This window comes from Anoplophora glabripennis, unplaced genomic scaffold, assembly GCF_000390285.2.
Source record: "Anoplophora glabripennis isolate ALB-LARVAE unplaced genomic scaffold, Agla_2.0 scaffold103, whole genome shotgun sequence".
Lineage (NCBI taxonomy): Eukaryota > Metazoa > Arthropoda > Insecta > Coleoptera > Cerambycidae > Anoplophora > Anoplophora glabripennis.
The window spans coordinates 468,655-487,597 of record NW_019416259.1 but is presented as its reverse complement, the minus strand read 5'-3'; the positions used below and the strand labels follow the sequence as shown (position 1 = coordinate 487,597).

The 18,943-nt window shown below is 30.4% G+C and overlaps 1 non-coding gene across 1 annotated transcript; it reads left to right on the top strand.

Moving 5' to 3' along the window:
* The first annotated feature begins 4,012 nt into the window (after positions 1–4,012).
* Positions 4,013–4,096, top strand: Trnal-uaa. Its single transcript has one exon. It is a non-coding gene; the product is annotated as a tRNA-Leu (tRNA).
* The last annotated feature ends 14,847 nt before the right edge of the window (positions 4,097–18,943 follow it).

Here is an 18,943-nt window from a genome sequence, read left to right as displayed (position 1 = left end):
GCAATATGAGGCGAACAGTTTCATTATTATTTTCTATTTATTTCAATTTCTCAAAATTAGCCGTTTTACGAATAAAACTAACTTTCCTTAAATTTTAAACCATTAAAATTTTTCTTTGAATTGTAAATTTAATGGATTTATAGAATTTCCATAACACTGAGCGACATCTAAATTCTGGGATTTCCAATGATAGCGTCTCCCAGTAGTTTCACCACTGGTTGATGTAATTGTATAGGTATATTATGTATTCAGTGGATCCTTAATTGTCATCCCAAGTTTTATTAATTTACGTAAAAGCTCTTTCGAGATATTTGCGAGTATGTAATTTAAAAAAGAATGAAACATAAAAAATGCTAGAAATAAAATAAATAATTGTAGACAAAAATAACAGAGGAGGGTCAATAAGGCCCTATCAGAAATTGATCCTAAACATATGGAATTTGTTTTTTGAATCTAAAGCAACAATATTAAATCGATTCTAGGCAAAACGGATTAAACCTCTCCACCCAAAACAGTTAAAAACTGTTAATAACGTAATAAAACCATTCTTCGTACATCTAATGCACAGAATCATATGAATAACATTATTAGTGTACAAATTAAGTAAAATATACTTGCTTATAGTAAAAACTTTTACCTCTGCCCCTTCCACCCTTTCCCCCTTCTACATAACCCCTGAAAGATACTGAAGAATATCAAAGAGATTTCACAAAAACATTTATCTGTCAGTCTAATATAAACAATATTGAAATGTTTCTAGTTTAAAAATAGGTCAATCCACTCCCTTCCATTCGAGCGTCCATCCCGTATATCTTTTTCTTCTTTGTATCTCCATCTTGTTTCTCTAACTTTTATAAACAGGCATAAAAATAGGGTTTAAGTATAATGTTACAGTTCATTTCTAATATTTTTTGTCATAGTTTGATGTGAGTTCCCTTGCCTCTCACTGATTGGGGTGCTGGCTGGTTCAAAGTGAGTCCCCTCTGAAGTGCTGGCGGCTGAGAGGTTTAATTATAGCTAAATCTAGTAGAATATTATTTTTTCTAGACCTTAATTATTTTTACATGATTTAAAATTTCTTTTTTGTTCAAATCTTTACGTAAGTGTCTTTAGGGGTTATGGTTATGTTGAGTGGAAGGGGGAGTAGAGCAGGAAAAGAGTACGAGTTTACTTTTATGATTATAAACAAGTATTTTTACTTAAATTGTGCCCGAAAAATATTATTTATATGATTCTGTACATCAGATGTAAGAAAAATGGTTTTTATTACATTTTTAAGCATTGTTTAATGTTCGGGTTGGGGGGTTGTATCCGTTTTGCCTAGAATCGTTTTAATATTGTTTCTGAAGGTCCAAAAAACATATTCTATATGATTGGGAATCGGGATGAATTTCTGATAAGGCCTCCTCCTTAGTCGCTTCCATAAATTACATTCCTTTGGCTAACTGAATCACTTGTAAAATTTGGCAAAATTTGTAATCTGGTTCAAATGAGAAATTACATTTCGAAGTAATTTTACAAAATGTTATTAAATATATTTTACAATGTACCAATTTATAGATTTACATTTCTACTGAAATTCTATAATATGTATGTTATTGTAAAAAATAAACAACCCATTTTATTTGTAATTTTATTATACACAAAATTGCTTATTATCTATACTGAGAGTAAGATATTATTCTTATTATCTCCATTATGAATATTACGTATATTGCAACATATTTCACAATATAGTATAATAATGTGGAATACATATCAGCAAAACCAGTGAAGGGGTGAGTTAGGAACGTTTTTTTATGGTCAGGTTGGTTCTCTCTGGTTCTCGTAAGGGAGCGTGGGTTCGAACCCCACACATGACCTGAGTAATACGAACAGACTTAAAATAAAAATAATGTATTATAAAGTTTGTGTATTTTCGGTTTTATTACCTTTGCCCTTGATATTGTCGCCAAAAAAAATAGCAAACTCAAAAGTTGATATACCGTTGAAGAGCTTACTAAATACAGTAGTTTTTGCTGAAGAAAAAACACATCCCCAGTAACAAATTTTTGGCGTTACTACCAATAAGGAGATACTACTAATTTTGCTCATTTCACAATTATTACATTTAACTTTTTACAGCACCTGGTATAGAAGATTTTTTAAACACTCATATATGCTCGTCTTGTAGCAAATTTAATGCTCTTTCCGATACTATGTCTAAATTTGACGTGGCTGTAAGAATAACAGAGATATTTTTTTTGTTTTTATGAAAAGGCACAAAATTTTTTGAAATAAAAAAATGTTAAATAAAAGAGCAACTGTCAACATTCCAAAAAAAATCTTATAATACTTTTTTGTTGAAAATTACTTGTATAATAACCCCCTGAAGTTTGGCCATCAGCATCCGTTACAGTCTGTATTTTTACATGAAATGATGTGTGTATCTCAAAGTTTTCATCTCACGTCTAATTTTAAATAAGAACGCCATAAGCAAAACTCGACAATGACTCGGCAGAAGTTTTTAACGTTTATTGCTATTCTCTTCTGCAAATCGTAAATCATATGAGTGGTTGTATATATAGCTCTTCTACGGTTTCTACTTTGTCTCAGTTCTAACAAAAACAAACTACATTCAGTTTTTCATACTTAAACAACGTACTCGATGTGGTATCGTAAAATTTATGTAATTTTTTTAATACTTAGCAATCCAATTTTACAGGTTCTATTCGAAGTTATGTTCGTTATTCATACGAACTTTAAATATAATTTTAGTTTTCAATTAACAAAATAAAATCAAACTTTATTTATTTCGGAAAAAAGTAGAAAAAATAGTAGTAGTAAATTCTAGTACTGTAATTTTACATTTATCTTATATATGGGGCATTGTATGCCAAATCACTGAGGTCATAATCCGACCATTTTTAATTTTCCTGATTTTTTTTTTGGTAATATTTAGTACCCATTTACAGTTGCTTTAATGAATTTTTTCAAATTTTTATTTCAGACTGTCAAGAGGTTATGAAAATTTTCAAATACCTGTAACTTGGCAAAAATTTAAGATATAGTAAACTCTTTTTTTATTTTGGCCGTTTTGGGATGTAGTTTTATGAAACAATAATATAAAAATAATTTTCAGTTTTTTAAGAAGTTTTTTGATTTTTAAACCAAAAAAGTTTTTTAAAAGAGGGACGTTTTTTCTTCGAAAAATTCTCAAAGTATCGTTTTTCAATACACAAATTTATGTAGAATGAGATGTTTTCTATTCTATTTTTTCGAATTAAAAAAAAGTTTTTGTTGGTGTTTTAATTTTTTAAGATAATGTACGCTATTAAACCAAATTTTATTACAGCAGTAAATCGTAATAACTAACTATTAAAAATAATGTTTAAAACTACTTCTACTAATATTGTGTGTAAATATATGTATAAATAATAAATTATTTTTAACTAAATATTCCAATTTTTTTTTTCAATACTGAAAAGTTTTGCACAATGCCATAAAACTTAAGTTTTTGATCATTTGTATTTGTAAAAACATTTATATTTGTATAGATAGGTTAAGTAAGAAACAAAAAAAGTAAATTTCTAGAACACTTCCATTAAATATTCCCGCCAGCAGAATTTTTACTGAAATTATGCTTTCAATTTATAAGAGCTGTTGTAGTTTTACAATAAAATTACACACGTTTGTGTCATTGTTTGTTCATTTTGCTGATGTTTTTGATTTGTTTTGATTTGTAAAATTACATTAAAGTTGCAAGTAAATTTACAGATTATTTGTACGGACATTTTGTAATGCGCCCACTGTGTACAAATAAATTCCTAGCAGTAAACAACTTATTTTCAATATTGTAATTTTACAGTAGTCTTTTTCACTTTATTTTGATTGTATAAGTACAGATACAGAAAAAATATATGTTTTAAAGATTAATAGCAATTATTGATTAAAATACATATATTGCAAAAATAGTGCAATATGTGTAATAATTTTAAAATATCATGTGGCCTAACAACCAAAAATTTTATTAGTCAGGTTGGCCGAGCGGTCTAAGGCGCCAGATTTAAGCTCTGGTTCTCGCAAGAGAGCGTGGGTTCGAACCCCACACCTGACAGAACTTTTTAACAATTTAGTCAAGAAATATTATGTTATATTATATATTCACTGCTATTCTTCTTTTATTTTTTACTAGTTTTTTACATGTAACTCTTCTATGATTCTTACTTTGTCTTATTTGTAACAAAATTAAACTACATTCGGTTTATCATATTTAAATAACATTCAGTCAATTCAGTTTTGCAAAATGTACCCATATTTAGGTTCGTATTTTATGCCAAATACTTTAAAAATAAGTCCTAGATAGTGTTATTACGGGAAAATGCAAAAAAATACATAGTTAATGTAATTTAACACATATATTAATGTAATATTACACAAATATAACCTTGAGTTCGTAACGTGTTACGTTGCTGTAAGTTTAATGTAATTTCACTGCATTTTACTATCTCGACTACTGTTTATGTGTGAATACAGTCGAGTTCTTATCAAAGCTCTCCATTATCTAAATGAGGAATTTCTAAATTGCCACGTTTAAGTATAATTATTTAACATCCACATTTACTGTTCATTACCTCATTTTATTTTGTTTATGTAACACGACGATCATCCAAAATAATTCCCATATATGTACATTCCCAGAAATCAGGAGACAATGATTTATGAAAGTTTATGACAACTTATAATTAATTATAAACTCTAATTATCTGATAAATGATTTTTATTATACATAGAGAGTTACTTATTGTTAGTATCTAAACCTTTAAATGTTAATACTAATCTAGTTAGGAACCTTACTTGGGCCACATGAAAATTGTTTATTATATGTATTTATATTTTATTCATTTTGTTAAAACATTGCCAGTAGCAATAAGTTTTTAGTAAAAATATAATAAATTATTTCAGGAAAAAAATACTCTTACATATTTGTTGTTGTTGAAAAATGTAAAAGTAGATAATTGAATTATTGTATCTTTTAATAGCCATCATGAGGTAAATAAATAATAAATAACTGTTCCAAACAAAATTACTAGTCACGTGGCTTGAAATTATTTATGAAGGCTATTACTAAGAATAAATTTCATTAAATAAATTTTGGTACCAACAAATAGAGAATTTTCCATCTAAAGGGATCTAAAAGACCCAGTATAATAGGATTTATATAGGTATAATAAAAATATCACAGGACATTAAAAACTGAGGTGTAATTTCTGAAAAAACATTTATGATGTTATTACCGTGTGTATTGCTGAAGTTTTTTAAAATCAAATAACGATTTCTGAACCTTACTTGCTTATTGGCCCAAAAGAAATAAATTTTTATGCAACAGAAAATTTGTAAGGTAACAGTTAACTTTATCGTTGCTTGCTGCAGTAAAGTGCTGAATTAATTCGTCGCCAAACACTGGAATATTTATTGCTGAAGTCTTAAAAGATGAAACCTACTTATAATAAATTGAATTAATCGATATCTTTATGAAACAAAAACTTGTTCTTTTGTCACGTATCTTTGATAGCCCTACATTCCGACGAAAATTACAACAAAACACGTTTTACGTATTGTTCAGCGTGCTTTCTTATATATGTACAATAAGAATGAGTAAAGGAGGTTAGTGATTTTACTAAGGACAAAGGTTAAGTTACATTTTTAATATATACAGCGTGTTCCACTTTATAGCTATACCACCAATAACATTTTATGAAATATTTTAAATAAAATTGTATTAGCAATTTTTTTAATCGAAATCTAATAACATGATATTATTCATTTGGCAAACAGAGTTGTAAATGAACTGTTGGAGAAAATATATAAATTTTTTGTGCAAAAGTAGAAATTGTCTTTTTCAAATAAAATATTTGAAATATATTAAAATGTATATAGCTAAAGTACATTGATAGATTTAAGAGAATAACCAGAGTCTATTTACGATAAGTTTGCGGTGACGTTACATTCAGTAATTAAGGGTAACCGATAAAATAACCCTAAATTCCTGCCCTGTATCACATTAACTCTCGTTAAACTAAGAACTTTTATTATTTTAAATTTACCACACTTTGGGACGCTGACACTGCATTGACTTCAAATCATTAAAATTAATCGGTTGGAAGTTGCCAGACATTTTACGCAATTCTAAATAAAAATTATTTTTTTGACTGTTTCTTAAATTATTTAAATGGACTAGGTTCTAGGTTCCATTTCTAATAATCTGGATTTATTTGCTATCAAAAATTAATTTTCTTAAATAACCTGAAAAATTTTACAACTTGGCAACATGTACCAATCTGCACTGTGACGTCATTGCAAACTTATCGTGAATTGACTATACTTGCGTTGAGTTTTTATAAGAGAATAAAATAAGCAGGGAGTCTAAATAGATCCGTATTGAATTGTATTTTAATAATTTATTTTCATTTAGTAATTTCATTAAAGTTTTGAAGTATAGATAATTTAATTCAATTCAATATAACTGTAGCAATGCTTTTTTCTATACAGTTGCTCATTTCGTATATCTTTATTACACAAATAATATTTGATTAACTTTTTAATTAATTCGACTTAATTATCATATCATAAGACTATTTCTGTAGTCAAACAAGTCGTATTTATTAATGCTAATTTTCCAATTATTTTCTATCATAACTTACGTTTAAACAAGTCGTAATTGTTGGTGTTAAACCAATTACCTCCGATTTCGGTAGCCAGCATAATACAAGCATTACTTTGCAAGCATTATTAATTAACATTCTCTAAAAACTCTTATGTAAATTATGAAAAAACAACAACGCATCAACGCGTAAGTACTGTATAATTTTCGCATTTTGTACTAAACGAAAAGAGATTGCGGTCACATTAACGATAATGATGATAATATTTCCTCGGAATTACAGAACTGAAAAGAATATATGTTGCTTACACTGCTGGGTTAAATTAATGGGCACCGATTTTTGTTTTCAGCTTAAGCCGTTAGTTATGTATGTATAAATTATATCGTATTAACATTAACATAATGCCTTGGCGACAATAATTATGAGTCCTAATAAAATTAATAATAATTTTTATCATATTTTCTTAAGTCTCTAAAATATCTAGTCCGGTTTAATATTAATAACTAATCCTAATATTTCTGTATAGATATCAATTTTTGATATAGTAATTGAAATATTTAAAGATCTAGTAAATTTACCCACAACTGTATGTTCATATCCTTTGTTGCAGGTGGCATTACAATTTCAGTTCTTTTCGAAAATGCGTTGGTGATGTGTAGTGATAGTCTTATTAGCTGTAGTGATGGTCTTATTACTTATCTTTGTATATAAGATTTATTTATTTTTATCAGATCAGCTAGGGTAGCTAAGGAAAATTTCGATAAAAGTACATCGTCAACATAAAATTGGTGACATACGACGTGATACTTCCAGCTTGCCCTCCGGGATCCATTCAGCCTGCCCGACGTGTTCCGTTAGACCTGCCTCATATAATACATCCGACGTGATACATTCCATGTGGCCCAAGAGGAACACCAGAAGCAAAACGCCCGCCAAAGAGGAAGACATTCATATTGATATTGTAGGCCCATTAACATCACAAAATTGTCGTTATATTTTGACAGTGGTTGAAAGATTCACTATAGTAGGATCGTATTCGATGCAAAGTAGAGCAAAAAGTTATCGGTCTTTTATCAAAGGAAAATCTTGTCATCATTTTTAGGAGGCATAAGATAAATCATTTCAAATTTAAAATGAAATTCAATGTAAAATCTGAAATACTGCTGCATACGCACTGTGGTAGTAGCTGTAGTCGCCCAGGTGCATCGAGTGTACGAACTGGTCGGTTATACGTCAAATACTAACCTTGCCGTCAATTAGAGAGCACTTCCAAAAAACAAGTAAACAACAGTGGCGCGTACACAGGTAAAATGTAGTACATATGTGGAATTTAGGAAACAAATTGGATTTATAATAAATTACATTTAAAATAAATAGTTTATGAGAATAAATGAATTTTTGTAGGAACAAGGGTGCCAGACCTGAACCGAGTCCCTTCATAATGTACAAAGAAATTATTCAATTTGTAAAACCCTTAAAAGCGTACTTCTTTTGTTCCCTTGACAGGCAATGATTTATTACTTTGCATCGAATATGATCCTACTATAGATGGCTTGAAGCTTATCCCCTGTCTAATCTTAATAGAGAAACTATAGTAAAAAAACTGTTTAATGAATATTTTTATCTTTTTGGTATACCCAATACTATAACAACAGATCAAGGATCAGTTTTTGAGTCAAAACTTTTTCAAGAATTTACAAGATATTTGGATTCTCATCGGATTCATACTACTACTTACCATCCGCAAAGTAATGGACTAGTAGAAAGATTCCATAGAACACTTAAAGCTGCTCTGATAGCAAAATGCGAAACCAATAATTGGGGCAAAGAATTATCTATAGTTCTTTTAGGAATAAGAGCATCTATTAAAACTGATCTAGACTGCTCTTCAGCAGAACTAGTTTATGGTCAACCTTTAAGACTACCAGGTGAATTCTTTATCAATTCACAGCAGAGCATTGACACATCCTGTACTCATTGGTTTACGAGAGGCTTTCGCTAATATTAAACCTACTACGACCAGTAATCATTCAAATAATAAACGTTTTATTTCCACAGACTTCTCAACCTGTAAATACATATTTTTAAGGTCCGAAAAACTTAAATCTTTTTTATTACCTAAGTATGAAGGTCCTTACAAGATTATTACGAGATTCGACAAAACATTAGTTATTTTCAAAGATAATAAAGAAATGGTGGTCAGCTTAGATAGAGTCAAACCTGCATTTATGTTGGCAGAAAATTTAGAAAACACGTCATGTAGCAATTATCAAAAGAAAAAGTTGCATTCGTTTTAAAGTGATATATTTTTTTTTGAAGGGGGAGTAGCTGTAGTAATTGTCTTATTAGCTGTAGTGATGGTCTTATTACTTACATTTGTATATAAGATTTATTTATTTTTATCAGATCAGCTAGGGTCTGTGGTAGCTAAGGAAAATTATTGACAAAAAATAAGATTTCTGTATTAGTAGAAAAATAAACATAAAATTATTTTGGAGGCTTCATCCTTTTCAAATTCAATTATATCAGCAAGAATTTAAAATATATTATTTATGTACGATAAAAGTACATCGTCAACATTTATTATGATGACTAATAAAATAATTAATTATGCGAAAACCTTTACAAACACAAACAATTTATAAGAGAGAATAACTTGAAATAAGCCATTATCCTTAAAATAAATTAGGAGGTAAATTATCTCCAAAAAATAGTACTTTTGATTTTTCCAATTACTGTAAATGCAATTACTTCCATTACTGTATTAATAATTTATATGTACCTATACACAAGTATAGTCTTTCCGATATCAACTGAAGAACCAAGAGGTTGACAGTATGTACCAGGTTCGGTCGCTGACGCAGCAACTCGGCATTTAAATATTTGAAAAGCTTATTACCATATTTGTTTAGCCATACCCATATACAGGTCTGGTCAAACTAAACGTGGAAATGGTAGGTAGCAATGTATACGCCCAGTTGAAGAATGTGAGCGCGGGCAAAGGAAGACGGACACCTTTGTTTTGGGCCTGTGGACTGTATCTCTGCTGTTTTGACGTGTTTTTGACATTTTGCCGCGGTGTAGTGTGGCGCTGTGGGGTTTTTTGTGTTTTTGGTGTTTTTTTTTTTTTTTATAGATACCTTCTATTAATCATTCATATTACAATTGCGAAAGGGGGGAATAAGAGGTATATTTTGTTTACTAATATTATTACAACATGGAATTTTGGGGACCTTTTGAAACGGAACAAAACGAAATTTACCATAAATATAGTAAAATTGCTTAAATAATTAAAATATGTTGTTGACCAAATAAACATAATAGAAATTTTCTACACATTATATACAAATTATTATAATTTTTTACCTATAACTGGAAACTTTTTTAGGGACGCCTGTGAAAGTAATTCAATTTTATTGCCAGGCGCTTTTTTACATGTTTAACTGACTTCGGAAAGACTATACTATATACTAAATTTAATTTAAATCGGACAAAGCAATTTAGAATTTTCTTAAAACGACGAATTTATTTTTTAAATGAAGCAACTTGGTGTAGAGGTAAGTTGCGTCAAAACTCCATTTTTTAGGGTCCATTGCACCAGTGTAGACGCGAAGAGATCTCTAATTCCATTAGTTTCCATTATCCCATAAAATTATATAACTTTTACTGCTTCATTAAAAAAAAATCATAAGTGACTTAATCCAGAAGCCTTCTTATATTGGCACTTACCTACTAATGTTCAGCTTTGTACTAAAGATTTGTGTTCTATTAAGCAAATCAAATTTTTCATTTATCATTAACCAATCTGTCTAAATTTCGAAGTAACAATAATTTAAAAAATCATATTCACCTACCATTTAACATCTAACTCTAATTTCTGACCCTCTACTAGCTCCAGCTCAGCTAAAACTAAAGTATATTTACTCCAACTGTAGTAAGTATTAAAATTTAAGGGGGTACTTGAATACAATTTTTTTTTTAAACGAAAAAAATTGCCTTACACGCACCTGATCTGTATTTAGAAATTATCTTGTTTTCCTCAGGACTGAAGAAACAAATCCGTTGGGTGATTATTGCCGACAATTATTTATCCTTATGATTAAAAATCTACTGCACTCCATTGGTTTATAATCTATGAGGAATATTAGAAAATATTTAAAATGCCAAGAGGTGCAGCTGTGGACAATAAAGTATTTCCAATGTAAAGCAGTGAAATGTTGAAATTTTAATTTTAATTTAGCTTATTGAAATCGGATGTTTACTAGCCTTTATATTCATTTAACAAGTGCTGTTCACAAATAAAATAATATTTTCTACGGTTACGATTTACAGACTGGACTGCAAATTTGTATTAAATATTTTAATTTAGAGCCTCACATTTCTATTATTTCATTATTAGCGTTGGAAATACTTTATTGTCCACAGCTGTACCTACTGTACATATTTATATTATGTTTTCAACGTCATTTGCCGTTTTTTTTAATTGTATCTGGGCGATAAAGATAAGCATCGATTAATTTCACGCTAACTCGCTACGAGATCAAAATATTAAAATATAATCGATGAATGGTGAATACAATCTCTTTGGCTATTCGGCGCTATATTTGGGAGCTGCCGCCCAATTTGGAAACATATAAATTATAAATCAGTGCGTCAACTGCATACATTATTCGCGTTTGGGGAGGTTGCCTCAAACATGAAAATCGGCGTGGCAAGATTGATGAAATTGATATGAAAGGATTCTCGGTACTGGATGCTCCGATTTTTTTTTTATTTTAAAAGACAGTGCCCTTACATAGACAATCACACTGTTACTAAACAAAGTTATATTGTGGCTGGAAAATTGCGGTTATTGCGACATAATAATAACACAAACCGAACTAAACGATCAACTCATCATTAACATTTCTTTAACTGTCGCCTTTCATATTGTTCTGGCGTTTCGAATAATCGAGCCCCACGTTGAGTGCCAAGTCGTCTTTCACTATTTTTATTTTCCTTTTATGGATTTCCTCTAGTATGGGGAGAACCGGCATTTTTACCGAGATCCCCATGTATCCCCATCACGCCAACCTTAACGGATGTGTGGGCAATGATGTAATTTATTTTGTTTTTTCCATTCCTGTACATCCTCGGGATGGCACGGATTTCTGGACTTTCAACTGACCCTGAATGCAGTAAATATATTTTTATGGCCTAGACTAGCCTAGACTATAGTTACTCCTGTGTCCGTGTATTTTAGGAAATTTAGAAACTTATCAAAACATGCAAGCAGCATGTCTTGTGAAATAGGATATATTGTCTTTCAGGATATATTCCAATGAGAATCTACGATTCCGAATTCCGAAAAATATTTGGACTGTTACAGAGATCCAGTTCGTTTAATGTTTTCTGAAGAGTTGCATAATTCGAGTCAAAGTTAATTTTTCAGTAAACCGTTTTACTCCATCAGCATACAGCAAACAGTGCACCCCGTTAAGATCTGACGTTATGTCATTAATAAACGTTATGAATACAAGTGGGCCCTAAATAGATCTCTGAGGAATATCCGATTTCACATAAATCTTTCAATTGTAGATGAAATTGCATCACATGTTTTCAAGTATTTTAGCAAATTTACAAGTAATAGATCCATGTTCCCAACAGAGCTTCATGGTACTACAGTTTAGTACATCCCGGATTATAGAGCTGTATGGGGTTAGCCTACGGAGTTATGGGGTTACGATGAGATAATGCATTCGAGTGAAGTCAGTTTGAAATCTCGAAAACAGCTTTCTAGAGGGGTGACTTAATGTTAGAGTCAAAACACAAACTGATTCGGGAATTCTGATTTTGGACAGGATGCACTTATCTGTTTTAGGGACCAGTCCAATTTTTTTATGGCTTTGTATTATTAAAGCTTGGTTTCTACATACTATTCCATCCTCAGTTCTACTTTTGAAATATCCTAAAAATGGTTCACAGTTTCTGGTTACTGAGTGATATACAGCTATTATTCTATTATTACAAAAAAAAATCATTTTTTAATTGCATTTTTAAATAATAACCAGGAGGATAATGATTTATTATTATAAATTATAGAAATATTTACACAAGTTTTCTTATAATTTGCAACTTTTCACTTTTTATTACCTTTTTCTTTAATGCTGCCTCATTTCTCAATATATTTTGAAATATTTCAAGTTTTTTTTAAATATTTGTTCTTTTTCTCAATGATGCCCATATTTGAATAACATCCTTATCTTATTTTTAATTATGTAATATTTTCTAAGCACTTAAATGACTACATCAAAATTAAGTATTTAAAACAATGTTTTATTTCATTCCGTAACATTTATGCCCCTCGTAGTAATAAAAAAATACAACCAACTCGACCAAAATTCACTTTCAACGCTCCTAAGAGCGGCTCCTATTAACAACTCGAACAAAGTAAGTTATGAATGATTTTTCGATCTACAAATTTGGATTACATTAAGCTCCTTTAGGTGGCAATGCCGCCAAAACGACTTAAATCATGCCTTTTTTTAAAACGCGAATTTATGTATCTGCCACGAGTTTACCTTAATCCTGTTATGGTGCATGCGGTAGGCATAAGTAAATGTCACGCAGTAAAGGTTTTATGATTTTCGTAATCTATTGCGTTTGCTAAAATAGGTAGAGTACCTTCCACATAGGGACGTTGTTTTTTATGGCGGCGGCAGACGCGGAATGGACAATGGATTACCGGTTTGTGGATACTGCAAAGGAATAGAATAACAGTTTCGTACAGTTTGCGTCTTGCAAGAAATCTAAGAAGTAAGAAGGTATTATCATTACGCTGGATGTACCTGCAGAGTACAGGGAAACGTGGTGGAATACCACTTATCTTTATTAAAAATGTGAACCATTATCATCACAAAAAAATTATGTACTTCTGGGCCGAAATCATAAGGATGAATATTCCACACTTAGGAGGTTTTGTAAGTCCAATATTGTAAGCGTAGAGTTGTGATAAACTCAGTATCTCAATAATTATTATTATACACATTTATAAGAAATCCCGAAAGTTGATTTTGGATTTTGAAATGACATCCTGCGACATAAAAATTCCATTAAACCCCTTTCGAGTGTAGGGGTTTGTGATACCTCATTTGAAAGGTATTTTCATTCTCTATTAAAAAATGTTATGGTTTTAATATTTATTGCAAAAATTAACGGTCTGATTGAAAGAATTCGTTACAACAACCAAAAACAAAAAACTTACAGCGATTTGTTCTTGCAGTCTAGCTAAAACAATTTTAGTGTTCTTTTCCAACATTATCAGCTAAAAAGAGGATATAAAAACTTCTAAATAGCTGGCATTGACAGTTTTATTGAAAACGTCGTAGCTGCTTACTATTTAATTGACAGCAATAAAAAGTTGTCATTGTTTTGCGTATTATTTGAGTATTGCTAACCAAAACATGGAAATGCATAAAATAACACTTATAGAGATGGTTGGTCACGGAGATAGCATACGACCACAGATCGAAGTTACTCGCCTGTTTCAAGAAAAATGTCTTGATTTGTCACCTATATCCCAAGATACAATTCGAAAAATTGAAAAGTTGTTTCGCGAAAATGGGCATGTGCGGCAAATAAAAAAAGAAGCTTTCAATGCAATGAGTATCTAACTGATTGAGTTTGAAGAAAATCCACATAGTTCAAGTTAACAAACAGCTTCAGCATTGAATGTTTCCAATTAATTCATCGATTATTCCCATATTAAAAGGAAATAAAATGCATCCCTATAAACTGATCCCAAACCAGAAGCTTAATGATAATGATTTTGATAGAACATAATTTTGTGAACAAATGATGCAAAAGTTAGATAACAATGCTATCCAACTAGAAAATGTTTTGTATTTTGATGAGTTCCCTTTTACTCTTCACGACCATGTTAATCGTCAAAATTGTCGCTAATGGGTTAATAGAAATCATCCTCACTGGATGAGAGAATTACAACGCAAAATCCTGAAAATATTATTTAGGCTAGGAAACTGGAAACCATGTTATTGGTCCTTTTTCATTGTTGGCAATTTGAATGGAGATAATTATTTACTTCTGCTCCAAAATAATGACAACATTGGCAAACTTATATCCTGCTGAAGCAAACCTGCAAGTTTCAACTGTGATATTTCCAACAGAATGGAGCACCTCCACATTACCGAATCATTGTCCGGCAATACCTCGACTTAACATTTCCAAATCGGTGGATAGGGAGGTGAGGAACGCAGTACGTTATCCTGATCTTACACCCTTAGATTTGCATCTATGGGGATATGGGAAAAGAAGAAAAGACGTTCAACTTATTTTAAACATCTACGTTAAAATTAAGTTTATTTTTTAGTTGGTTGTGGCGAATTTCTTCAAGCAAATGAATTTATTATTGAATTTATACTGCTAATTTTTGCAAAAAAAATATGCAAACCATTTCATTTTTGAATAAGTATCACAACTTTCTACATCCCAATTAAAAATTTAGGGGCAGCAACTGTCATAGAATTCAAAATCGAAGTATCTCGGAATTTTTTTTATAAATATGTACAATAATAATTGGCATACAGAATTTATTCCATTTGGCTGTTTCACGTTGTATTTTTGTATAATTATCAATTTATCATTTAACTGTTTTTTCTATTGTCGGGTATTCTAAACGTAGGTTCAGAGTTTCATAAAATTGTTAACTTCTTATCCCGCATGTAGTATGAAGAAATACAGATTTTGTAGAATAATTGAAATGAACGTAAAATTATTTAATTTATATTCATATGTAGGTATTTCAAAAAAACAGTTTTACATTGACAATTAAGAAAATAAAAAATAGTTTGTTTTTAGCTAAATTAGAAACTACATAAAAAACTGCGAATAGCATTTGATTTATTACTCCAATTTGTTCAAGGTAATATTTCAAATGCAAATGCCTCTGCTATCTATCTATTAGATAATTTAGAAACTAAAAACTGATCTGCTACTGAGGCATCTTCAAGGTCAGATTCAGATTCAGTGGTCGAAAATATGTAAGAATACCATGGTTTGCTTTATGGCGCAGACAACTTTTTTGTGAACCTTGTGTAATCATTTAGTTAGGTATTTTTCTCTACTGTCATGATTTTACACAAGCGTGATCAATAGTTTCCAAAGTTTTGCCAATTTTCGCGAAGTAAATATTGTTTTCGCTTAACATCTTCCCTATCAAAGTTTTAATTGACGAAATTTAATAGGTTTAATGAATTTCTATCTACTAAAAAAAAACTCTATTTTAAAGGTTACATCATGTTTATTTTTGTGTTATTTAAATGATACCTATATAAAGTTGTGAAAGTATCATTAAGGAATCCTTTATTTAGTTTCCAAGAGATGTCTCTTTCTTATTAAATGCAAATTACTTGGATGCAATTTATAGATCCCACTGCCAATTCGATTCCCATCTCACAGAAAATCCGTCCTAAGTCCGCAATGTAGAAAATATACTGTCACTTAGCGCGATGCAGCTGCTGCACTATTCATTCTGTGATACATCAGACGAAGCAATATCGCACTACATGTCACGACTTCATTTTATCGGAGACATCAAAGATAGTGTGCCAATGACATCTTATTGACAAACGTATTTACTCAATGTCTTCGTCTGAATATAATAAAATGGTGTAAAGGGTGTGAAGAGTTATGTGGGTCTTATCAATCAAAGGTATATTTATAATATTCCTGGCAAACTGTTTAGATTTTTTTAAAGTTTGAATAACTCATGTGGTCGAAGTTAATGAATATATTCAACTAATGAGATCTAATTTAAGTACATTAACTCAAAATTCATAAACATGAGACACAGCTAAATAAAAATAAATAATGTTCGTCCAATGTAATCTTGAGGGGCAAAACTATATAAGTATCTTGAAGATAAGACGATTCCTCCATCATATCTGTTACATTTCGAGATATCAAAGCAGTATACGAATAAAGTGCACTAGAAACATTTTAAAACTTTAATATCCTTGTTTTAACAACAGCTGCATATTATTTCACTGAGATATAGATTTAACTTTAATATTTGTAAAGGGAACACCCTGATAATTATAACCTAATACGTACGGAAGCATTTATCCAAAAAAACATCTTGTAAATTTGGCCACTGGTAACTAATGATAATCTCTTTCTATCTCAAGAGAAACAAGGTGGGTCAAATTAATTCGAAGTTGCGAAATTTAATGATAAACATTATAGCCAAGAAAAGTTTTGTTGAGAATAAATCTTTTGCTATTCTTATTTTTATATAATATTTTTCTGTTTTTGCCTAACCTCAAATTATTCAATTTTGCAAAGAGTTCCTCGCAAACAAAAGGTCTCACTATTACTTTCAATGGAATTTTGACAGTTCAGTTTCATTGAGAATGTCAAAGTTTAGAGAAACAAAATGCGTATTCATAAGAAAAAAAGCAATCCGCGAATGCAGCTAAGAGTTTGCCCTCTGGCGGTGACAAGTGATACTAGTGAACTATTTAAAACCGTGTATAATGTTTGCTTTTGAACACTTTTATATTAAAAATAGTGTGAGGAAAACTTCAGTAGTTATGGACATTATCTAGGATCTAGGGTTATGAATAAAAAGAAGAAATTGTCGAACAATTATTGTTCAGTACATGGTTGTTCTTCATGGTCCAAGAAAAATTCAGAATTGTTTTTATCAAATTGAAGAAATTTTCAAAATATTATTGTCGATAGACAATAATCCTTGAATTTAAAGGCACTAGTTTACAGACACAATGAATAAATTTCTAAATTTAAATCACTTTGCTCAATTTTCCCACATAGTACCACATGACCAGCATTAAAAACTGCCTCTCCTTCTGATATACAACGAGAGTTTTCGTTGGCACTTAAATAGGAAGTGTTCATATTCCACAACGGATAACTTCATAGTTATAACCTCAAAAAATGTACATTAAATTGTAATGCTAGAAACAAACAAGGTAGACATAAATACTTAGGCAATACTTTAATACGTAGGCATTAAAACTTATTTATGAAATATTTGAAACCTATAAAATATTACAAAAGTCAAATAACCGCAGTTTAATAACAAAATTACTAATAATAATGGGAAATAAAAAAAATATAGTTCAAATGAATCTGTAAACACGAACTGTAATGTCAAAATTACCTTGTCTCGGACCTTACTGCTTTCGCCGCTTGATGCGCTTGCATCTTAAAAATTATTGCGGATACCGTGATTATTTTTATCAAATATGTACTATTATTTTCATTTTTTTACAGTTTCTGCACGGGCACCTTTTTGATAGATCGACTAATAAACCAAATCGATCAGGTATTTTTAAAGATTTTATATATCTAATCTAGGGATTTTATTATATTTTGTGTCATATGTCCCTAAAGTATATTTTTTTTCTATATTGCTTTGCACGAGATATTTGGTGGTGTTCATTTTCAATGCGTCTAATACCGTATTTGCCTTAGTTTACTGAATGCTCTACTCGTATGTTCACCTTAATTTCTGGAAAGCGACAAAGTATCTTCTATTTGGCATGTTTCCTGAAGCCATTTGGGTATTTCGGTGGTGATATAATAAAAACTGAATCAAATATTACTTTTCTTCATGTGAAAGTCGTATTTTGGTTCTCTCAATGAAAATTTATCCAAGCTGTCAAAATTCCACTTGAATAACAGTGGTATGTTCCGTTTTCATGGCGCTCTTCGAAAGTAAGTACGTAAAAGTGGATAATATGGTATTTTGACAGTTTGTAAGTAAAGCATATCATATGACACATTATTATAAGAAAAATGAACTGAAATCAAAAATGCGAAAATCCAATACGTGCCCATAAGGACAAAAATGAATATTATCCATCGTGATATTTAACTTGTGGAATAATAATTTGTTTATTATATAATTATAAAATTTTAATTTAATTTGTTTTCAATTATATAGGGTGGTCCGAACTTTATGCAGGAAACTTCGAAGCCAGATAGATCTCTTTAAAATAATACGTGTTTGCCTTATAAACATAGGTCTGGAACGGCACCGTTTTAGAGATACAGGGTGTTGAATTTGTCAAAAAAAATTGATTTTTTGTTTATGTCTCCGGAATCTATTAACCGATCTCAATAAAATTTGGTACATATAATGTATGATAGTAGGCCTTATATTCCCTGAAATATGAGCTTTAAAGGTTCAACCAGTGGTGTACAACTGGACAGGGACAGGTGTACAACTGGACAAAAAAACCTACCCCACTGCATTTTTTTACATGTCATTGTAACTG